We start from the raw sequence: 25,556 nt of genomic DNA, 5'->3' as shown, positions 1-25,556 counted from the left end.
TTATTGCTTTTTTCATAAAACCATCTCCTAGCTTATTTATTAGTTTAATAATTTTATTCATTTCAATATTATTAGTCTCTCCTTTGATTTTCAGGATTTTCTAATTTGGTATTTAACTGGGTATTTTTAATTTGCTCTTTTTCTAGCCTTTTTAGTTATATGACTTATTCATTGATTTCTCTCTCTCTCTCTCTCTCTCTCTCTCTCTCTCTCTCTCTCTCTCTCTCTCTCTCTCTCTCTCTCTCTCCCTGTCTCTCTCTCTCTCTCTCTCTCTCTCTCTCTCTCTCTGTTTTATTTAAGTATTTACAGATATACAATTTCCCATAAAAGGGTTTGAGCTGCATCCCACAAGTTTTTGTATGTTGTCTTATTATTGTCATTCTTTGGATAAAGTTATTGTTTGTTTCTATGATTTGCTGTTTGACCCACTTATTCTTTAAGATTAGATTATTTAGTTTCTAATTAGTTTCTAGCCTATCTTTCCTTGGTCCTCTACTGCACATAATTTTTATTGCATCATGATCTGAAAAAGATGAATTTAATATTTTTGCCTTTCTGCATTTAATTGTGAGGTTTTTATGTCATAGCACATGGTCAGTTTTTGTGTATCTAACATGTACCACTGAGAAAATGGTATATTCTTTTCTATCCTCCTTCAATTTTCTTCAGAGATCTATGATATCTAACTTTTACAAAATTCTATTCACCTCCTTAACTTCTTTCTTGTTTATTTTATGGTTAGATTTATCTAGTTCTGAGAGGGGGAGGTTGAGGTACCCCCCTAGTATAGTTTTGTCATCTATTTCTTCCTGTAACTCACTTAACTTCTCCAAGAATCTGGATGCTATACCACTTGTTTCATATATGTTCAGTACTACTATTATTTCACTGTCTATGGTACCTTTCAGCAGGATGTAGTTTCCTTCCTTATCTCTTTTAAGTAGATCTATTTTTGTTTTTGCTTTTGCTGAGATCAGGATTGCTACCCCTGCTTTTTTTTACTTCAGAAGAAGCATAATATATTCTGCTCCAGCCTTTTACTTTTCCTCTGTGTGTATTTCTTTGCTTTAAATGTGGTTCTGGTGAACAACATATTGTATTATTATGGTTTTTTAATCCACTCTCATATCTGCTTCTGGTTTATGGGAGAGTGCATCCCATTTATATTCACAGTTATGATTACTAACTATAAAGGCAGCTAGGTGGTGCAGTGCATAGAGCACCAGTGCAGGAATCAGGAGGACCTGAGTTCAAATCTCACCTCAAACACTTGACACTCACTAGCTGTGTGAGCTTGGACAAGTCACTTAACCCCAATTGCCTCATCGTGGGTCATCTCCAGTCTTCCTGATGAATATCTGGTCACTGGATTCAGACGGCTCTGGAGGAGAAGTGAGGCTGGTGACCTGCACAGCCCTCCCTTACTCAAAACAAAGTCAAGTGCAAGTCACATCATTATTTCTTTGATGGCATGATCTTCTTCGGCAATGTAGGATGAAGACACATACTAACTATATCTTTTTCTCCATCCTATTTTCCTCCATTTATGCTTTTCTTTCCCTTTCCCCCCTCTGCAGTGGTTTGCTTCTGACTACCAACTCTCTCAATCTGCCCTCCCTTCTATCAGCCCTCCTCCCTTTTCTTTCCCCTTTCTCCTACTACTTCCTATATGGTAAGGTAGATTTCTATACCCAAATGAGTGTGAATGTTATTTTTTTGTTCAAATCAGGAAAGTTTAGAAGTCCCCTATTTCATTGAATGTCCATCCCCTCCTCTGAAAGATTATGCTCAGTTTTTCTGGGTAGTTGTTTCTTGACTGCAATCTAAGTTTCTTTGCCTTCTAGAATATCATATTCCAAGTCCTCCAATACTTTATATAGAAGCTGGTAGGTCCTGCAAAATCCTGACTATGGTTCCATATTTAATTTTTTTTTCTTTCTGGCTGCTGCAGTATTTTTTCCTTGACTTGATAATTCTAGAATTTGGCTACAATACTCCTTGGAGTTTTCATTTTGGGATCTCTTTCAGGAAATAATTGGTGGATTCTCTCAATGACTATTTTGCCCTCTGCTTCTAAGACCTTAGGGCAATTTTTCTTGATGATTTCTTGAAAGACGCTGTCAAATAATTCTTCAATTATCTTTTCTGAATCTGTACCTATTTGTGTCTTATGGTGGCCACCTCTGCAGGGGAAGGGAAAGGGAAGAGGATAGCAAGTCATACATGGTCAATTTGTAGTTTCATGTGCAATCATCTTTTTATTGTACTGTGTTATGGAAGTGATTGTTTTGTTCCCTAATTGAAAATAAAATATTTTTTAAAAGGTGTGCTTTGATCTGCATTCAGACTCCATCAGTTCTTTGTCTGGAAGTGGACAATATTTTTCATTATAAGTCCTTCAGAATTGTCTTGGATCACTAAGAATAGGTAAATCATTCACAGGGGATCATCATATAAAATTGTTGTTAATGTGTACAATGTTCTTCTGCTTCTGCTCACTTCACTTTGCATCAGTTTATGCAAATCTTTTTCTGAGAGTATCCTGTTTGTCATTTCTGATAGCATAATAGTATTCCATCACAATTTGATAACTATTTCAATATAATTTATTTTCTTTGTAATGCTATGTATTTTATACCATTGAAAATATTATTCTGAGACAGGCTTCAGTGGGCTGCCCAAAAGATCCATGACACAATAAGATTAAGAACTACTGTGTGAGAACAACCTTATTATAAGAAACTGACAACAAATGTCTCAAGCTGTTCTTCAAGGAACCAAGTAATTCATTGCGTCTGGGTTCAAATATTGCATCATTCCTTTAAAGTAACTTTCTATCTGACACACACACACACACATAAAATCAAAGATTACAAGCATCTAACCCAACAAGATTTTCTCAATCCAGTTGATGAACTGCACTTGATAGACTATAGTCAATTTTTCTAACCTAATGCTACAATGAGACTTTGTGGGGACTAAGAGCACATTGTCAGTAAAGCAATTAAATGACGTCCACATTCCCGCTCTGAAGATATTCAAGTCCTTATGGTTGTTGCTTGAGGTTGGTCTTTCAAAAATTTAGCTGTACCTAAGCTTGTCAACTGACTATCATTGATGTGCAAATAATTATCACAGGCCATTGGGGCTTTCTGTGGCCCCTTCCACCTTCTCATAGTTCATTGAGACTCTCCTTATAAGAATTTTAAGTGTGATATATTTTGATGATGTACTTCCCATAGTGTGAACCTATGGAAAGAGTATAGGAAGTACTACATCATAAAGTTATAACAACCAAAAAACATAAATAAATGCAATCTCAGTTTGCATTAAGTTAGATAAAGCTGCAATGAAGGTGGCAATAGAACTCCTTTAATCTAGTAATAGCATAGCTGGAGAATTCTGTTCAGTTCTGGCTATCTCATTTTAGGATGGGCATTAACAAATTGAAATAAGTCCAAAGGAGGGCAAAAAACCAGTGAGAAGACAAAAGACCTAAGCTGAAGAAGAGGAAATTTAGGGGGGATGATAAAGTTGTTTTTGAATATATGAAGGGGCTGTCATGTGGGTGAGGGAGTAGAGTTGTTTGGTGTGGTCCCAGAGGTACAAGTGGAGATGAGTAGTAGTTTCGGAGAGAAAAATTTGATTTGATGTTAGAAATACAAAACTTTCTAATGTTTAGAGCTATCCCAAAACAAAAAGGGCTGCCTTGGGCAAGGGGAGAGGGAAAAGAGTAAGGTTCTACCTTACCTGAAATTTTCAAGTGGAAGTTGGATGATCATTTATTCACTTTACTCTATGGGAGTAGAGTGCCATTACAGGTTGGGGTAGGTGACTATTGAGAGACTTTCAAATTTTGAGGCACTGATTTTTCTGATCACTGAACTCAGGATCAAAAGGCTTGTGTTTGAGTCCTAGCCCATCACTTATTAATCATTTGGGCATGTCTAATATCCTCTCTGAGTTTTGGTTTCTTTGTTCATTAATTCAGGACAATAATACTTATACTGCTATGCAGAGAGGCAGCTTGGCAGAGTGCATGGAGAGTTGGCATTGGAGTCTGGAAGACCTGGATTCAAGTTCCTCTTATGACACATACTGACTCTAAAGCACTGGATAAGTCATTTAACTTCTCAGTGCTCTGAACAACTCTCCAAGACTATAAATTGCAGGAAAGGTGCCAACTGGAATTGGTTAAGAGAGTTTCTTCTAGGTTTTCCCTAAACCAATGATATCACCGGTCCATTTCCAATGCACAACTTAAGACACTTTGAAAGAAAGCATTCTGTGAACTGTCAATTACCATATGAACATAAATAATATAATAATATATGTATAATATAAGATAATATAATCATGGTGATGATAAATATTATCATTATTAATTTTATTCTTTTTATCTTTTTAATGGAATTCATCTAGAAATGTTCCTGGGAGAGTTCACTATCCTACTATTATTCTTTTATATTTGTATTTTTCAGACTATTGCACAGTGTAGCACCAAAGTGATATTCACAGAGCCTGTGGCAGCCATGAATATCCCACACAATTCTGAATCATGAAATACAACAGACTCTCCACATGGAAGACAGACCCAAAACATTTATTCAAACACCAAAAAGCCAAATCCTTCGTAGCAACAAAAATCTATACACAATAACAATGCAGAAGCCATGCCATCCCCAAGCTTTGCCTCTGTTAGGCTTCCCACAAACCTGCTCCTTTAAACAAATCACAAACAAGCTTTCATTCACTCTAGTTGCTGCCTTTCCCAGCTCTGATTGCTCTCTAACTTTCTCTCATCTCTGCTCTAGATTCCCCTCTTCCTGTTCCACCCTTCCTGCTCCACCCCTTCCTGTTCTATGTGCCAACTCATGTGACTCAGGCTTCCATGCCACTTAAGCAGGTCACATGGACCTATTAATGGATGGGAAAGATCTTCCCATTAAGAAGCAAAATTATAGAATGCATTATCAATACACACAGATGGATAAAATACTTTTGTTTTTTTATAACAATAAAAGTATCCGGATGTAAACTCATCTCCCATAGGCTCACTGAAAGCATGTTTAGACCATCTCCAAATAGCAAACAGGACAATGAGAATAATGTATACTTTACATCTGCCTCCTCCATCCCTAGTTCCCTTCAAGGCTCAGTTAATATGTCACCTTCTATATGAAGCTTTTCTTGATACTTCCAATTACCAATTCCCTTCAAAATTCCCTCATATACATTTTGGTCATATCTATATATGTATATTTTGTCTTCTCTAATTATACTGTTAATTCCTTTAGGGAAGGCATTGTTGTTTTTGTATTCTATTACCTAGACCTGGTACATCATAGGTACTTAATAAGTGATTACTGATCAGTTGATCCTTTCACCATATGAATTTGATTTCTGCTAGATATCTATTTTAAAAAGCTTTTCATTTCATGTAGCATGGAGATTATTTCTAGTACAACGTATATTTAAAATGTCTTCTTTCAGTATAGTTTTTTGAATTTTAAGCATATTTTCTATGTTTATAGTATATTGATTTATTTAATATTTATTTTTATTGTATTGTATTTTGATGTGTAATTTATTTTGATGTGTAATTCTAGCCCCCAGGTTATGTCTTATTAAAGATTAGTTAGCTGATAACCTGTGTAGCCTACAGTGATGCATTGTGCATATTATACTATTCTCTTGTATACACTATATTGATCAATAAGTCTTCTTTAGTCTTGTCATCTATTATTTCTAGTGGTCATGACCTAATCCTTAACTGTCATCACAACTATTCCATTGCTTTAAATTGAATTGTTGTTCTTCCAGAAACCAGTCATTATAATAGCTAGATCTCACTATATGCAACATGACCCCTATTTATTCACCACTTTATTATCTTATTGTTGGTTGAATATGTTTCAGTGTTTCCTATGGAGACCTTTTGATTTGATTCCACACATTGCTGCTTTCTTACCTCATCAGCACTTTAGTATAGTGCTAGATGTGTGGTTAGCCACAAAATGTCAAGTGAAAAGAAGGCCACTAATTGATTATCTCTCTAGAAAAGTGACCTATATTGAATAAGACTATGTACAGAGAGTCAAGAAATTCCATATTTCTTCTACATTCAACCTTTATCACTGTATTGATCACAAGACTTCATAGGAGATTTTTCTGAGGATAAGCCTTCATGGCTTATCAAGAGATGTCACTGAGACTCAAATTCTAGTCTTCTCGCTCATAGTCCAATTCTCACAGACTATTATATTACCAAATACTTATCACTGGAGTATTTTATTCAGTACTTAGGATTATTTTATATTTTTTGTTCAGCACTTAGGACTATAAGCCTATTCAGCATGGTAGATTTCATATATTATTCTACCGCCTCTGGAAACTTAATAGGCATCTCAGGCCCAACAATTTGGTGTGATCAAATCATATAATTAATCGTGAAAGGTGTCATGTTGTTTCATTTCCACACTTTAGGTACTAGGTGACCTCTGTGGTCCTTTGCATCTCTTTGATTTTATTGTTCTATGGTGGTTCTATGGTATGGACAAAGTGTCAAACAAAGAAAGTGTATGAATTACTTAAGGTCTTCACAACCCACTATGATGATTTTGTTTTGTTTTGCCTATGAACAATACATGTAATTGGTGAAATTGAATTGTTGTTATTGCAGAAACCAGGCATTGTAATAGCTAGACCTCACTATATGCAACAAAGATAACCAGGATTTTTTTTTTTTTTACATACAAGCATTGGCTTGAAGTCTGGAATTAATTCTTATATAGAAATGTCTTCTAGGAAACTTATCATATGGACACTATTTGATATAACTAGCCAACAGCATTTATTTTATATTGAAAGTGAACAAGATGTTTTGCTCGAGAATCCAAATTCTATAGAATCATTTCAGGAGAATTTTTTCATTCTAATAGACTCTCTTTCAAAATGCCTTGATGTGCTTGCTCATACTTGCATCTTAATACCTCTCCTTCAAAAACCATAGCTCTTGTCCAGTTAGTTATTTGTAACACTCAGATTGCTAGACTATCATTTCTGATCACTGTTCTTCATTTACCTCAAACTAAAGGAATTTGTAGACAGAAGCCTTATCCAAACTGTCACCATTACACCTAATCTCACTCAGGCAAATGGTCAGATCAAAAGGATGGTGGAGACTCAGGATGCTGGGGAGTAGATTGTTGGAAAAGATTGGCCAATGACATTCAATGTGTTTCTCATCATTCAACATGTCTTACCACGTTCCACAAAAGGAGCCAGTCCTGCTGAATTGCTAATGAGGTAATGTTTTAAGCCTTGCTTCGACCTTTTCCATTTCAACTTGATTGAGAATAAAGCAAATAATGTATATGTATATATATATATATATATGTGTATGTATATATATACATATATATATATATATATCCTGAATGGCATTCTGTATCTAATCTAGATTTTTCTCATTTTTTACCATAGTTAATTGTAACTATGGATCATTTTCAGAGCAGAATGAAAATCTTCAACACTCAGTAACTTTTCTATCTTTCCTTTTTGCTAGAAGTGAAATTGAGTTTCTAGGTATGAAAATAGCAGAGAGATGACAGAAATAGCTTATGCCATTTTAGGAGCAAGCCCATAGCTGTCTACCAAGCAAATGCTTGAATCCAAAAGGTGCCAACATTCTATATTGATATCCCTGGACTGTCTTTATATGTCTCTCATTATATGTCTATTTGCATTTTCCTACTATGCAGTAAACATTTCTATAGTGTTTTAGAATTTATATAACACTTCACATACATTATCTTTTTTGGCAGAGATGGAGACTGAACATGTGATTTCATTGGCATAAGGACTCCCTTTATTGGAGCTGACTGGCACCTTCTCTGCAATTTGTAATCTTAAAGTTGTTTAGGTAATTGAGAGGCTTGAGTGACTTCTTTATGATTACATAAGCAGTAAGTATCAGAGAAAGGACTGGAACATGTTTCCCTGACTTTGAAACTATGTTTCTATGTACTCTGTTATAATGCCATCTTTTATAAGATCCAGTATAAATCTATGATGTAGATTATGCAAGTATAATTTTTTAAATAGACATATAGTATGATTATTCTCACGTTATAAATAGAAAAAATGAGACTTAGCAGGGTTAAGTGACCTGTCTATGATCACAGAATTAAGATGGAAGGTTAATAATGAAGACTCAAATTTAAGTCCTCCAGATACACACTCAGGTCTTTTACCCATTACTCCACAGCTGCCTTTTTACTGTTAAAGACATTGTAGAATCATAGAATCAACAAAGTAGAGTTGGAAGGGACCTTGAGGTCATTCAATGCCTTCATTTTATAAGAAATTGAGACCCAAACAAATGGTAGAGCTGGGACCTGAATCTAGGTCTTCTGTCTCCAAGTCTAATGTTTTAATTCTATTTACCATACGATTAAAATAGCATAATATTTGTAAAGCACTTAGCATAGAGCCTGGCATATAGAAGGCATTTGGCAAATGCTTGTTTTCTTCCTTAATACCCTTACTTTATCCCATTTGATAGAATGCAAAACATAAATGCTCTAAGGCTGAGCTTCTGTTTCCTTTTTTGTTGTTGTTGGGTCTAGGCTTGTGATTTCATTAGCATAGGTAGCTCCTAGGTAGGATCAGAATCTACCAATGTCAGGTGATATCTTCTCTCCAACTTAATGTCTTAGAGTTTCCTGGGACACTGAGGGAAAAAGCAATTTGCTCAGCATCACACAGTTATTCTGTGTCAGCAACAATGCTAAAGTCATCTTTGCATCTACTATGGCATACTATTTCACTTTGCTTACAAAATGCTTTTATATTTAATACTTAATTACTTAATTAGGCAATGATAGGATTCTGTGTTGCAATCATTAACCCTTTTTGTTTTTCACTCCATTCAGTCTTCTACATCACATTTTAGGAATAAATCTTTAACTTATTTTTTGTATTATCTCTCACAGAATAATAGAAATTTCTAATTGTATGGCCTTTTCCCCTCCCCCCAAATAAGAATGGAGAGCTGGATCTAGGAAACTATATATTAAAATTTTCATGAATTTGATGGAATAAAGATGCTCTTTTCAGTGGTTGAATTCCAAATAATGAGTGCCAAGTGATAGTTTTAAAACCAGGAATCTTAATATGTTACTGAGTAAGTTATTTTTGAGAATGCCTTCATGGGATAGAGAGGAATAGGAAAAAATCATTTAAATTAACTACATACTGCTTTCTTTGGAGACAATAGTCACATATGTCAAACAGAAATGGAAGCAAACTAACATCAGCCTCTTTTCTCAGAAAATTACCCCCTTTTCCTAACTCTTTTTTCTCCTTTACATCTAATTCTATTCCATCTCACTAACCATGTCACTCATTTTTCCTTTCTTACAGCTTTGATGAAAGATGTATTTGATGTAATAAGAGAAAATAATTGATAAAAAAAGGTAAATAGAGAGGATGGAGCCTTTGGATTTGCAGATTGGCCATTTGTATGTTCAGGACTTTCTTTGTGTGATCAATACTGTCTCTGTCAACATTGACTTTGTTTTTACTGACTCAGTGGGAGGCAGAGACACTTTCAAAGGTGAGAGAAAGTGTAAGATGGAGGCAAGATAGGAAGCAGGGCAATAATAGTAAAGAATACATACTCAAATGAGATCATGGATGTAAAGCATCTACAAAGTTGAAAGTATAATATAAAAGTGAGCCATCATCATTGTCATTTTGCACCTCATTTCATGAGCAGAAGAGCTGGGGGAGGGTCAATGTCAGTGTGATACATTCTGAAATAGACAAAGAACTCCTCCAAAATGCTCCCTGGCTACAAAATATCTTTAAACCCTACACATCCACATGTGACGAGTTGGAGATTTATTTGGATTTGCAAGCTTTGCTTTTGGAAGCAAACTTCTTGTCTGATAAATTGCTTTAATCAGATCAACACTGAGCTAAGATTGCATTGATTTGGAAGGAGCAGGGGAAGAGAAAGAGAGCAGGACAATTTGTAAAGCACAAGTAATACAGTCCCTTCATTTTGTAGTAGAGAAGATTAAGGTAGATAGATGCAAAGAGATATGATCAAGGCTATGAAAGTATCAGAACTAGGAGCTAACAAGCTACGCGAGCTAGGATTCAAAGTCAAGTATTCTGATACCAAATTCTAGCATTTTTTTCTACATATTATTTTTTTTGGATGGGAAGAAGTGAGGCAATTGGGATTGAGTGACTTGCCCAGTGGGGTCACACAGTTAAGAAATGTCAAGTGTCTGAAGCCAGATTTGAACTCAGGTCCTCCTGACTCCAGGGCTGGTGCTCTAATCACTGAGCCACCCAGCTGCCCCTTTTCTTTCACATTCTTAGTGTAACTTTGTATATTATGCTTGGCACACTTGGTGAGGACAGTTTTTGATATGTAGATGGATCAGTGGATTTAGGAAGAAGTAGGAGAGCCTTGTAGGAGTGGGAAAATAGCCTTGGGATCTGGGGACAGCCAGCATGCCAGTGAAAATCATTTCTACATTGACCTAATAGTTGTTATTTTTATTGTTGTTTGTCTTTCATTCTTGAAGAGGACCATGACATCAATGAGGTGATGCATGACATGCAAGCAAATTACATTTAAGTGAGGGAGGGGTATGTAAAGTCACCAGCCTCACTTTCTCCTCCAGAATTTATAGTGTGATTTTTTTAAAGGGAACCCCTAGAATTTATATCTTTCGAACATTGAATGTTTTTTTTCTGGAATTTATAAGAATGAGTATCAAGGCTGTAATATTTTTGGGACCAAGCTTGTGATTTTACTGTTATTAGAAACACCAATGGCCCTGAACACACAATATTACTTATACTTCCACTTGTATTTATTCTGCATTATCTTGAATATGCTTAATATTTCCTCCACGTAATATCATCATAATTAAATGAATGAAAACTCTAGAGCTCAGCCCTCACTCTTTTTTTTTAAAACAGGTAATTTGCTCAATAAACAGATGAATAGCTATCCACAGCTTCTTAATCTCTCAAAGATTTTTTATTAAGAAGGGCTACAGTATTAGGTTGATGAAGTCGTGGCTCATTACTTAGATGAAATTGCACTTCAGAAGCCTAGAGGGATGGTTGGAGCTAAGTACCTTCACAGATAAAGGGTCATTTTTCACCTTTCAGACCAGAGTTCAAGTCTTTACTGATTCCTTAAGTAAAATTAATTTAGTTATGTGAACTATGCGTCCATTAGTTGATAATCCAGGCTGCATAGATGCCACACATATTTTTTCCTTCTTTGGCTTCTTGGAAGGTAAGTAGGAACATCTGACTATATAGAAAGTAGCTGGTTCAGGTGCCCTCAGAACATGATTGTAGAAGTGAGAGATTATTTCATTGACATTTTGTTACTGGCTTTGGAAAAAATGTTACTGTAAAAAAAGGGAATTATTCTGTCTCAGAAGGTCAGAGAAAAGAAGGATAATAAAGTGAGCATTATTTTGAAACATTTTTTGAAAAAAAAGGTTTGGAATGTCAATAGGTACCCAAATGAAAATAAGGACCACTTTTCGTTAAATAAAGCAGGGGGAGACATCCTATCAAAGAATTTTAAAAAAGGGGAGCACTGCCATTTTCCCTCCTTTCCTTATTTTGGCTTCTGGTCTTATTTAGGTGACTTCCAGGAAGGCACTCCATTTGTGCTTCATCTATTGCTCAGGAAAGTGGAACTTACTCTGTGCCTCTGAAAACTGCCATGATTTATTGAGATAATTCTCATGAAGTTTGATATCTATGTGTGATCTCTCTTTCATGGTTGCAGAGCATGGTATTAGGAGAAAAATCTTTTTGAAAAAAGTAGAAATGACTGTCAGAAGGAACATATCATTGGGAATGTGCACAACTCATTATGGATAACAGATAAGAATTACGGCTTAAAGTTCAGCTTTCTAATTTCCTCCCTTTGGTGTCAGGTTCCATCCCATTGCCTATCTTGATGGTGCTGCCTAGACAGGACTCTACAAATTTGTCAGTAAATTCTAAGTTTAAATCTGGCCTCAAATACTTACTGATTGTGTGATCCTGGGCAAATCACTTAACCACTGGTTACCTCAGTTTCCTCAACTGTAAAATGGGAATAATAGTAAGACTTAACCCCAAGGGCTTTTGTGAATATTAAATATGATAAATTTGTAAAAGTGCTTAGCACAATCTTGGCACATAGGAGATATTATATAAATACTCATTCCTTTCCTTCCTCTATAAATCTGAAACCTACTGAATATAAAATTTCTTCCATTCATATTGGTAAAATCTCAGAAAAAAAGAGTTTAGATATTCAAAGGCAAACTATGCTTTTATAAAAAAGCAAGGGATCCTAAATTTCAGTTTCTTTCTCCCTCACAACCTGGCAATCTTACCATGAAGTACCAAATTCCTAACTTTCTTTAGCTAGAATAAGACAGGAACAAAGTGTAGTTTTTAAACGGCTGTTTTGCATCATGAAAGTGGAAGTACTATTCTCTCCTAGTCACTCTGGCTCCAAACTTGGGAGTCATCTTTGACACTCTCCCTCTTGTCCAATTCATCTGACATACTGCCAAAAGACTAATCTCTCTTAAATACAACTTTCATCATGCTACTCTTTGGCTCTGACATTGAAGGTTTTCCACATTCTGGTCCCATTTTACCTAGCAAATCTTGCCTCCCTGTACTCCCCAACATGAATCAGCCAGACGGATTTCTTCATAACACCCCACACCCACAGTACACAATCCTAATTGTATGTCTGTCTTCTCCCCTCTGCCTATTATTTATTCTTTCTCAACTCCAATGTAGAAAGGCATAACTTTAGAGTTGAAGATCTTATTTAACCTCTTAATATTATAGATGAAGTAACTGAGGTCCAGGGTGGTGAAATGTTTCACCCAACATTGCTTTCTCTACAGGCTCTCCCCCTACCCTCAGGCCCACATTGCTTTTTCTATTTTCTGAAGTCTCATGACACTTAATAGTGTATTGTTTTATGTGGCTATTTGTGCATTCCAAATTTTTATGTTTTTGCTTCCCAACTTTTCAAAGGAAAAGGTTCCTATATTTCTTTGTTATATGTCTTGGTACCTAGTAGAATTCTTTGCCCATACTAGGTATTCATTCAATCCCTTTGGAATGCATTATATTGCCACAATAGAATAATGTGCTACACATATGCAGATATGACTACACTATTTTTAAAAAGCATATTACATATTTGTTAAGCTCAGTTTACATGTGTTTTTTAAAGCTCTTATAAAATTAAAATTTTTGTAACTCCTAATTCTTAAGGAAAGGTGTCGGTTTCAGAAAACAGTTTTCATCTGAATCAAATTTGTGATGTAGAACTGTCTAAAACTTAGCTAACAAGTAAAAAAACAGTTTATGTAAATTAAGTAAGCAAAAATTGTTGCTTAGTATAATTGCCAGCTACGGAGTCAGGAAAAGTTTACTGATATTTCAAAGCAAGTTCAAGTTCTTTAACCCATACTGTGATTGTCTGACTATAGAGGTGTCGCAACCTCATAGTACCACAAATGACTTTCTAAGACTGTCAGTCAGCTAACATTTATGAAGTGTCTATACTAAAGGGATACAAAGAAAGGTAAAAAAAACTATCCCTGCTCCCAAAGAACTCACAGTCTAACAGATGTGCAAACAATGATGTATAGACAAGCTATAAACAGGATAAATTGGGGGTAATCTCTGAATGGAGTCACTAGGATTAAGAAAGACAGGAAAAGGCTTCTTGCAGTAGGTAAGACTTTAGTTGAGACTAGAAGGAAACCAGGGAAGCTAAGAGCCAGAGTTAGGAGGGAGCTCATTCCACGCATGAGGGACAACCAGTGAAAGCACTTGGAGTCAACAGATGAAGTATCATGTGAGAGGAACAACCAAGAGACTAGTGTGACTGGACTGAAGAATAAGGAGAGCAGAATAATATGTAACAAAAATGAAAAGGTAGAAAGGGACCACATTGTGAAAAGCATTAAAAGTCAAACATAGGATTTCATATTTCCTCTTGGAGGTAATGGGCAATCAGTGAAGTTATGGAATAGGGCAGCCATGTGCTCAGACCTGAGTTTTGGAAGATAAATTGGCTAGCTTGCTTGTATAGTTTTATTGCATATAATTGACAGACAAATTGCCAATGTGGAGGGAGATCCCAGACCATTCCCCTCAGCTCCACACACCCATCTCCCTCTATCCCTCAAAAAATCAACAATACTAGATAGCATTGGTGGAAGGAGGAAGCTTGTATTAATCTCATAAAAGATCCATGAACTTTTCTTCTGGCAGGGGGGAATAATCATGAGAATGTCATACTACTCATGTGAGTTCTTTTTCCTGACTTTTGTCAAATTGTATGAAACAGGAAGAGTCAGGAATAAATAGGGGGGCTAGAAGTTTGGAAGAACAGATTCAAAAGTAAAGGCTCTTGAAATCAGCATAATGTCTTCTTAAATTCAATGGAAGCTGCAATGGTAAACTGTCCTGAAGATAAAAGTGCCATAGAAAACCTTGTTTGAGGGGGCGGAGCCAAGATGGAGGAGTAGAAAGACGCACATGCGCTACCTCCAAACCCACTGCCCATAAAATATCTGTAAAAAAAAAGAACCACCAGCGAATTCTAGAGCAGTAGAAGCCACAGAACAATGGAGTGGAGGAGATTTCTGCTCCAGAGAGCCTGAAAACCTCTCGCAAAAGGTCCCTCATGCCCCAGACCCAGAGCAGAGTCCAACCCTGCCTCAGCGGCGCAGTGCAGAAAGGAGCAGATCCGAGCAGGCTTCAGGGACAGAATCTCCAGCAGCCGCGCAGGTCCCCCACCCACAGGTGACAACGGTCAAGGAGAGGGTCTCTTGGGTGGGTCGAGAGGGGTGTGGGGTACCCCCATAACTCAGGCCCTCTTGGGAGGCAGCAGCGGAGGCTGGAGCAGTCCAGGGCTCCCCAAGCAGGCAGGAGCCCAGATCCATTGTCGAAGGTCTCTGCATAAATCCCCTGAGGGAACTGAGCCCATGTGGTGGCCCTGCCCCCACCTGAGCACCTGAACTTAATCTCACACTGAATAGCAGCCCTGCCCCGCCCCCCCCCCAAAGCCCTGAAGCTGGGAAGCAGCATTTGAATCTCAGACCCCAAGTGCTGGCTGGGCGTATCTGGAGGCGAGGTGGGGGTGGAGAGGACACTCAGAAATCAAGTCACTGGCTGGGAAAATGCCCAGAAAAGGGAAAAAAAAATAAGACTATAGAGGGTTACTTTCTTGGTGAGCAGGCATTTCCTCCCTTCCTTTCTGATGAGGAAGAACAATGCTTACCATCAGGGAAAGATACAGAAGTCAAGGCTTCTGTATCCCAGCCCACTCAATGGGCTCAGGCCATGGAAGAGCTCAAAAAGGATTTTGAAAATCAAGTTAGAGAGGTGAAGGAAAAACTGGGAAGAGAAATGAGTGACATGCAAGCAAAGCATGAAAAACAAGTAAACACCCGGCTAAAGGAGACCCAAAAAAATGCTGAAGAAAATAACACCTTGAAAAGTAGGCTAACTCAATTGGCAAAAGAGGTTCAAAAAGCCAATGAGGAGAAGAATGCTTTCAAAAGCAGAATTAGCCAAATGGAAAAGGAGATTCAAAAGCTCACTGAAGAAAACAGTTCTTTCAAAATTAGAATGGAACAGATGGTGGCTAATGACTTTATGAGAAACCAAGAAATCACAAAACAAAACCAAAAGAATGAAAAAATGGAAGATAATGTGAAATATCTCATTGGAAAAACAACTGACCTGGAGAATAGATCCAGGAGAGACAATTTAAAAATTATGGGCCTACCTGAAAGCCATGATCAAAAAAAGAGCCTAGACATCATCTTTCATGAAATTATCAAGGAAAACTGCCCTGAGATTCTAGAACCAGAGGGCAAAATAAGTATTCAAGGAATCCACAGATCACCACCTGAAAAAGATCCTAAAAGAGAAACTCCTAGGAACATTGTGGCCAAATTCCAGAGTTCCCAGGTCAAGGAGAAAATATTGCAAGCAGCTAGAAAGAAACAATTCAAATATTGTGGAAATACAATCAGGATAACACAAGATCTGGCAGCTTCTACATTAAGGGATCGAAGGGCGTGGAACAGGATATTCCAGAAGTCAAAGGAACTAGGACTAAAACCAAGAATCACCTACCCAGCAAAGCTGAGTATAATACTTCAGGGGAAAAATTGGTCTTTCAATGAAATAGAGGCCTTTCAAGCATTCTTGATGAAAAGACCAGAGCTGAAAAGAAAATTTGACTTTCAAACACAAGAATGAAGAGAAGCATGAAAAGGTAAAAAGCAAAGAGAAGTCATAAGGGACTTTACTAAGGTTGAACTGTTTACATTCCTACATGGAAAGACAATATTTATAACCCTTGAAACTATTCAGTATCTGGGTACTGGGTGGGACTACACACACACACATGCACACGCACACGCACACACACATAGAGACAGAGTGCACAGAGTGAATTGAAGGGGATGGGGTCATATCTTAAAAAAATGAAATCAAGCAGTGAGAGAGAAATATATTGGGAGGAGAAAGGGAGAAATGGAATGGGGAAAATTATCTCTCATAAAATAGGCAAGCAAAAGACTTATTAGTGGAGGGATAAAGAGGGGAGGTGAGAGAAAAACATGAAGTTTACTCTCATCACATTCCACTAATTCCAAGGAATAAAATGCACACTCATTTTGGTATGAAAACCTATCTTACAATACAGGAAAGTGGGGGATAAGGGGATAAGCAGGGTGGGTGGGATGATGGAAGGGAGGGCATGAGGAGGAGGGAGCAATTTGAGGTCAACACTCATGGGGAGGGTCAGAATCAAAAGAGAGAACAGAAGTAATGGGGGACAGGATAGGATGGAGGGAAATATAATTAGTTCTTACACAACACTACTATTATGGAAGTCATTTGCAAAACCACACAGATTTGGCCTATATTGAATTGCTTGCCTTCCAAAGGGAAGGGGTGGGGAGGGAGGGAGGAAGAGAAGTTGGAACTCAAAGTTTTAGGAACAACTGTCGAGTACTGTTCTTGCCACTAGGAAATAAGAAATACAGGTAAAGGGGTATAGGATGGAGAGAAGGGCAGAGAGGGATGATAGAAGAGAGGGGAGATTGGCAGAATAGGGTCAATTAGAACGCTCGGCGTTTTGGGGTCGGGGGAGGGGACAAAAGGGGAGAAAATTTGGAACCCAAAATTTTGTGAAAATGAATGTTAAAAGTTAAATAAATAAATAAAGGGGAAAAAAAAAGAAAACCTTGTTTGAAATATCATGCCCAATCCTCCCTCACCCTTATCTCCCATATCTTCTCAGTCATCAAATCCTATTGGTTTTATTTTCTCAGTATCCTTGCATCCATCCTCTCCTCTCTATTACCACTGCCACAACACTAATCTACTATTTGCAAAAACATTCATTACTGTTTTTGCAAAACAGGGCTCCCTGTCTCCCCCTTTCCCCTCTATAATCCATACTTTCTTAAGCTTTTTCCACTCACAACCCCATTTCTCCTAAGAAATTTTCACATGACCCTAGATATATAGGTATGTAAAATAGGTATACAAATGAAACATTTTCTAATAATAAATCAAAAAGAAATTTATTTTACAACAATGCTTTGGTATGTGTGTAATTTTACTATTTATTAAAGACAAAAGCAAATTTGCATACCGATGAGATGGATGTGGTTGTTTATTTTTACATAAAGAATTAAATCTTGATGTATTATCTGATCTGCAGGATAAAGAGCATCTTCAACATTTCATAATTGTCAAAGTCACTTCACATAAATACAAATTACAAAATGGCAGAAGTATGTTTAGGGCTATTTCAGAAATTGTTGGAAATTCTGTGCTAATCCCAAGCCAAAAGTCATTTAATGATTTTTAAAGGAAACTCAAGTTTTAAACCTGCATTAGTTGATAACTCAGCAAATTCTTCTTGAACTTTTAATGTGATAACTTACATTAATTTACATGATTAAATTACATTACAATAATTAACATTATTACATTTTAATGTAATAACTTACATTTTTAGTTTCAATTAGGTGTAGTTTATGAACCAAGCTTATTTTTTAGAATCAACTATCTGACAAATAACACAGTTTTAAAAGCCATGTTATTATGAAAAAAATTAACAAAATTGGATTTCTGCTTGGTCAAAAATAAAACAACTTCATTTTTCAGTTTCAATAGTCTAAATTTTACCCTCTTGATAGCCACCTTACCTCTGCATATAGTAATAAGCTTATGTAATTGGGATCCATGTCTTTCCAAATATTTGAAAACAAATAACTGTTAAGGGCATGGATTTTAATGAAGTTAATGATTTTGATAATATTGTGAAGTACAACATCTAACTTTGGTGATTTTTTTTTTTGGCTACAAGTGCCTCCAGGTGGTTCATGCAGTGAATAAAAGTGATATGTTCATTGCCAGCCAGCTTTAACATTTGCTGCAAATCCAGCATTCCCACCCATCATTGCTCCAGCACCGTTTCCACAGATTCCAATGAAATTTTTCCACTATAAATCTTCATTTGTGAAAAATTAATTGACTTTAAGATTTCATATATATATCTTCCCCTCTTGTATGGCCTTCCAAAGAGCACCATCACAATAATTTCTCATATATGCTTCTTTAGCAAACATATCTTACAGTTGTTACTTTAATAACAACTGTGCTGTGAGAAATATCAATTGTTTTATCTAACTGAATTGCAAACTTTGAACTGTCCTTAAGCCTGATAATAAGCTGCTGGAATTGGTCGTTACTAATTTCAGAAATGCTTTTGGAAACAGTAACATTAAATGAGGGAACTTTATGAATTTCATCCCCATACTTTTTCCTATAAACTATTTCTGACATCTTAATAGCAGCAGGTAACATGAGATCTATTGTGCCAGACATTTTAGCTTTTTGCAATTAAATAAGAAGTTTTACAAGATGCAAGTAAATATTTGTTGTGGACAGTAACAAATTTGTCAAAACATTGTTTATCTTTATTTGAAAATTTTTAAAGTTGTTCAAAATATTCCTTTGGTTAATTGCAGTATGCCGCATGTTCAGTATTAAGTTGCCATTTTAGTGTGGCAGGTTTCATGCTCTCTACAACCAAAAACTTCATTATAAATTAAGCAAAGAAGTTTTTCCACACCATCATCATGATTAGAAGTAAATCCATATTGCAAAAATGATTTGACATATTTTTTTCTTGTTTAGGTGAACTTCTTTGTATTTTAACCTCTTCTGTCTAAATTTAGCTAATTACCTCTAACCAAAAATTATTTTTGTCCTAAAATATAACTAAATATTGCTAATAATCTCTCAAAGAAATACTAGCCTTAGTTTATGAAATTTCATTTCTTTGTACTTAATTTAAAAAAACTGATATTCACACTTACAACAGTGATGGTGGAGAAATATAATTGAAGGGCTTTTGTCTTGCTGCAATTAAACACATGTTTCTACATACTTTTTTAGAAAAGAAGTAGATAATAGTAACTTTTAAAATCAAAAATTCTAACACAATACCATCCAAAGATATACTAATTTGATATTTACATGCTGAGGAATAAGAGCATGAAAATATTAAAAGTTTTTATTTTTTATAAGTAAATTATTATGATTCTGTAAGAGCAGAAAACTTTACATGTACAGTAAAAACACTACAATTCATAACATACAATAGTCTTGAATCTGAGTTAAGTTGCTTCTGGCAGCATTTGTTGGTATTGTGTGGGGTGACGATATACACAGTGCAAAGTGTGTATTTGTGCATTCAGAACCAAAGTTAAAGTGAAGCTGCATGATGCAACACAGGTGATAGCTGCCAGAAATACCTCGAATTGATTACACATTTGATTTTGAATTGACCTTTGGTCACAATATATTCAGAAATCTTTTATATTTGCCTAATTTTTCCAGACCCCCACATTCTGTTACGTGACCCCGTGTATGGTCATAGTTTAAGAAGCGCTGCTACATCACTGTTTCATTAATCATATTTATTTGCATCCTTATAAGAAGAGGCAACATATTATTGTGGATAGCAAGGCTTAGACCAGAAGATGGGTTAAAATCCTGGCTCTGATCCTTGCTATCTATGTGACCGGAAGCAAGTGTTTTAACTCCTATTTACATCAGGCAAATTCTCTAGGATTAGTAATAAGTCATAAATGGGTTGTGATTTAGAATTATGGAGGGAGTTTCCACACCTACCAAGAATATCTCAAAATGAAAAAAAAAATCATAGCATTAAGTATTTATCTAGTCATGTCACTTCTAAACTAAAACTCTTTCAATGGCTCTCTATTACCAAAGAAAGTTTTATCCTTCTTAATCTGACACTCAAGGTCTTCCAGAGTATGCTGTGTGTGTGTATATGTGTGTGTGTGTATGTATATGTGTGTATGTGTGTCTGTGTGTATGGAATATAAATATGTATGTGAGTATGGTATAGTGTACCAGGTATATTTTTCTACTCCCTTCCATGCATGCATCCCCTTCATACAATCAAACTTTACTTCTCACAAATCCTGGCTTTTTTGTATGCTTTTCTTCTCCTTTGCCTTTTCAATGCTTTAAATGTCCCCTTTCCCTACTCAGTCTGTTGAAATTTTACCCATCTTTAAATACCACTTTAAATGTCGTTTCCTCTATTAATCTTTCCCTGTTTGTTCTTAATCAGAATGATTTTTTTTAACATTCAGATGTTACAGTATACTTTCTTCACAATTTTCTTGTGTCCTTAATATATTATTTTGTATTATAATCATTTATTTATGTGACATCTCTCTTTGTTTCATGAAGTCAAGGACTATATCTTATCTTTCATCATCTCAGTACATAGTACTTCCCAAAGTAGATGTTAAACAATTGTAACAATTTCTCTAATAAAGTTCTACCCTAATGACTTGTAATGGCATATTTTAGGCTATGCCAATGGATAAAAATGTTTTACTCATGCTTAGGAAAAATTAGGATAAGATTAAGATTGTTTTAAGACAGTTAAAGATTGAGGCAGGCTAAATTAAACAGTGATAAGTAATAGTTAAGAATTAAGAGCAGATAAATATATATATAATATTAATGTACATAGGTATATATATATATGTAAATATACTTAGGTGTATATGTACACATACACATGTATAAATATATATATATACATTTGTATGTAAAGATTGATGAGCATTTAATTAAACAGTGATAAGTAATACTAAAGATTAAGAATAAAGATTCTTAAATATATAACAGAAATATATCTAGACATATATATACATATATATGGATGAAAAGATATAAATATACATAGGTGTATTCATAGATATGTACATAAGTATAATTTTTAAATCTTTAAATCTTGCTTTACTTGTGTGTAATCTTTTAAACTATCAATTAGGAGTTCGAATTAATGTTTATGCCTAATAATTTAATAAAGACTTCTATATTGGAAACACTAGATGGAAAAGAATGTAAATTTTTCATAGTTGACCAAACTTAGGGGAAGCTTGACTGCTTGGAACATACGATCATAAAGAAGCAATCATTATTTTCCTGACTATAGAATGTACTTAGAATCCAAAAGGAATCAAGGAAGAAAAAAACATAATCACAGAACCTGAGAGCTAGGGTGCCCTTGACACCAGGTCCTCCAGCCTTCTATTGAAGACTTCCAATAAAAGAGAACCTATGTCAAAGTGATCCTCCTAAAGCACAGGGTGACCCTTCCCCTGTCCCTTATGCACTACTACCTCCATTCCCTTCCTCCCCCATAATATACTTAATGAACTCAAGTGGCTCCATATCATCTCCAGGTTCAACTTCTGACCTTCAAAGCCCTTCATAACCTGTCTCCGCCACCCTGCACCTTTCCAGTCTTCTTATAATTTACCCTATCACCCTACTCGCCCCTCCCCATATATTCTGTGACCCAGTTGACACTGGTCTTCCTGTTGTTTCTCAAACAAGACCCTCTGTTTTCTGATGCCAGGTATTTTTACTGGCTATCCTCCCTGCCAAGAATGCTGCCTTCTTCATCTCTACATCCTGTTTTTCCTCATCTCCTTCAAGTCCCAGCTCAAATCTCATATTCTGTAGAAAGTCTTTCCTGATCTCCCTAAAATTCTAGTGCTTTCTCTCTGTTGATTACATCTAAATTATTGTGTACATGTTTTTTTACATAGTTCTTTGCATATTTTCTCTCACATTATACTTTGACCCTGAGAGCAGAGACTTTCTTTTGTCTTTCTTTGTATGATCATATGTTCCAAGCAGTCAAGTTTTCCCTAAGTTTGGTTAAATATAAAACATTTACAACCTCTTCCATCTAGTTTTTCTAATACAAAAGTCTTTATTAAATTATTAGACATAAACATTAACTCAAACTCCCAATTGACAGTTTAAAAGATTAGAATACTGTTTAGCACATAGTAGGTGCTTATTAAATATTTATTGATTGACTGACTATGACCCTCTGAAGTAGTCCATTCCACTTAAGAGGAGTTCTAATTATTAGGAAATTTTTCCTGAGATCAAACCTAAATCTGACCCTTTACTGCTACTTCCCATTGCTCAATGTTTTGTCCTCTGGTGCCAAACAGATAAATTTTATTTTACCTTCAAAAGAGTTACCATGTACCCCATAAGTCTTCATGTCTCTACCCTAAACATCCCCAGTTTCTTTAAGTGATCCTTATATGGCATAGTCTCAGTTCCACCCTCTGTCCTGTCAAGTGATATCTCCTTCAGCCTAAACTTGTAATGTGACAGTGCATGATTTCCCAGCAAGTGAAACAGCAACAAAAACAGTAACAAAAAAGAAATTAAAAAAGAAACAAGCCCTACACTGGTTGTTTCATCTGTAAAAACCAGAAGAATGGAAAGTGTATGACCGTATAACATATGATGAATGTAATTCTGAATTTAAGACAATGATCCTTAAGATTGGTGATTGCTTAGCTTCATTCTTTGTATTCACATCTCTGACACCTAACTCAGTGCCCAGAATCTATCCAGTAAGTGTCTGATAAATATTTGCTGATTGATTGATCAATTGATGATCTCAATATGTTTTACTGCAACTCTAGTTCCTCCTTGGAAGCAACCTAGGGGGCCTTGACCTTAGCCCCAGGAATTTCATCACTACAGGATGGGTTTTAGAAAAATTCCCTCATTCTAAACTCAAATCCTAGGTGTCAAACTCTTTTTGGTCAAGGATTTTTTTTTTGCCTTCTAATCCATTCCAATCCAACTTAATAAATATGTATTAACTGCCCACTTTGTGCCAAGCATGGGGTTTTTGGGTATGTGAAAACAGTAAGTTACAGTACTAGGAGGCAGAGAGATGCAAAGGAAAATGTATTGAATTTGGATTCTGAGACCCTTAGATACAATCTTGATTTTATCTGTGTGAAATTGGGCAAATCACTTACCTTCTCTTGGTTGCAGTTTCTTCATCTGTAAAATGAAAGGATGTGGACTAAATGGCCTTTGAGACCTCTTCTGGAGCTACTTCATTACTTTTATAAAGGTAATTAGAAATGTTTTGTTTTATCTTAATCTAAGAAAACTATCTAGTACCAGATTAGTTGGTACCTAAACTTCCTAATCTACACTTCTTAGTATTAACCTACATTAAGATCCTCTTTAAACTTAAAATGTCCAGATTCTTGGGGGGCCTCCAACACAAAATAAAATCTACTGCCTCAGAAAACCTGTGAGCTCACTTGGTTGGCATGTGCTCATCTGTGTATTCTTGAATGAGAGAATTTGTCTATTCTATAGTCCCAGAATTACTCCCAGTGAATCATGAAGCCCCTTGAGTTTATGACTGATGCTGAAAGCTCCACTCATATTCTTATGAAATCATTAACTAGATATCTGTACCATGGGGACAAAATTTTCCCAGAAGGTGAAGAACAATGATAAATTTCCCCATCAACTCAAAAATATAGCACAATGCCACTCTCACAAAGACAAGTCCATCCATCATTTAAATTCACATAAAAAAACTATGCAATTAGAAATTGGACCCCGTCTCCTTTCAGGCACTTAGTTTAACACAACCCAGGATAGGCTTCATGTAGAAGATGTTACTTGAGCTGAGTTTTAAAGGGGACTAGAAATTTCAGGAGGTAGAGGTCAGACGAGAGAACATTCTTACCAGCACCTTAAGTTTAGCAAAATAAAATCCTCAAAGAAACCCATGAGTAATACAAAGAATATCCTCCCCATTTTATAGATGAAGAATCTAAAGTTCTGAGAGAAAGTGACTTTTTGAAGGCCAAAGAACTAATATGTATCTAAGGTGCTTAAGGCAATTCTGTAAGAAAGTAACTATTCCAAATCTGTTCTTCTGAGTCTAAGACTAGGGCGCTCCTTCCTCATTACTCTATGCTGTCTCTTGGTACAGAAACTAGAACTGAGATTTTCCACTGTGATTTCAGAAAGGAGTCTCCTGATGGCTGAGTCAATAAAACCTACACATCCTTCATTTCATAAATTAAAATGACCTGCTCCTTTACAATCCTAGTTAATTCACATGAGGTCAGTTTCATTCTCCCTTTCACATCTGGGGAATGCTAGTAAAAGGCATGTGGTGGGGAGAAAGAGACCTCCCTTTTCTTTTGCTCTCTTTCCATATTCTCCCTTTCTTCCTATAATTGCCTTCTGGCTGTCAACAACCTCTATAGTCACTGGCAAAGTGGAAGAATTTCAAGTGCTATTTTAAGAGGAGCATAAGAACATCCCTCTGCTGGGTAACAGAGAAGTACATGCGAACATGAACAGTGGAATTACTGTTCACATGCAGCTGTTAACCATGCCCCAGTTCCCTCATGTTGACTCCACAGACAGTGCAGTTTCTTGAAGAGAATGAGATTCTGCCATGGTAGTATCTATAGTGTCACAGTGTAAGGAGTGACAAATCTAGAGCCATAACTAGGATTGGAGGTTGAGGGTTTTGCCTTAGGTCACTGATATTTGGAGGATCCTTATAGTAATGCACTCCTTCCATAACAAAGAAACAATTAAGCTTAGCACCTAGTTAACAAGCATAATTCATTAAAACATGAAGTTCTTGGGTGACAAACTTCTTTCCCTCACTCTGTGGTAGTTCCATCCTAGGTGAGATTTTCCTGGCCTGGCCATCCCCTTTCCTGGTCCTCTACCCATCCCACTTAGCAATTTCCTCAGCATTCACCTAGTTATGCTCTGTATTCTGTCTCGTCTCCACATGGCATCCCAGGTCTCTCTACACTTGTCTCAACCGAATTTATCTTAAGAAGTTGACTTAAGGGTACAATTTGTGCTGCTTGCCCTGAAAAAGGAGATTATTGGTTATGGTTCTGCCATTGTTGTAAGAGGAAATCAGAGACTCATTCAGTTAGCAAGCATTTATAAATCACTGACTGTGTGCTAAGCATCGTTCTAAGAATTGGAGATTGCAAGACAAAACAGTCTCTTCCCTC

The 25,556-nt window shown here is 36.2% G+C and overlaps 1 long non-coding RNA gene across 1 annotated transcript in view; it reads left to right on the top strand.

Moving 5' to 3' along the window:
• The window catches only part of LOC140514911 (uncharacterized), a 68,637-nt gene that overhangs the window by 41,752 nt on the left and 1,329 nt on the right, over positions 1 to 25,556 (top strand). Inside the window, exon 2 of the long non-coding RNA XR_011970773.1 lies at positions 23,536 to 23,617. This is a non-coding gene — a long non-coding RNA (uncharacterized lncRNA). The remainder of the gene's footprint in view (positions 1 to 23,535; positions 23,618 to 25,556) is intronic.

This window comes from Notamacropus eugenii, chromosome 7 (assembly GCF_028372415.1).
Source record: "Notamacropus eugenii isolate mMacEug1 chromosome 7, mMacEug1.pri_v2, whole genome shotgun sequence".
In the NCBI taxonomy this organism is placed as follows: Eukaryota; Metazoa; Chordata; class Mammalia; order Diprotodontia; family Macropodidae; genus Notamacropus; species Notamacropus eugenii.
Note: the sequence above shows the minus strand (reverse complement) of the source record. Positions and strands in the feature narration are given on the sequence as shown.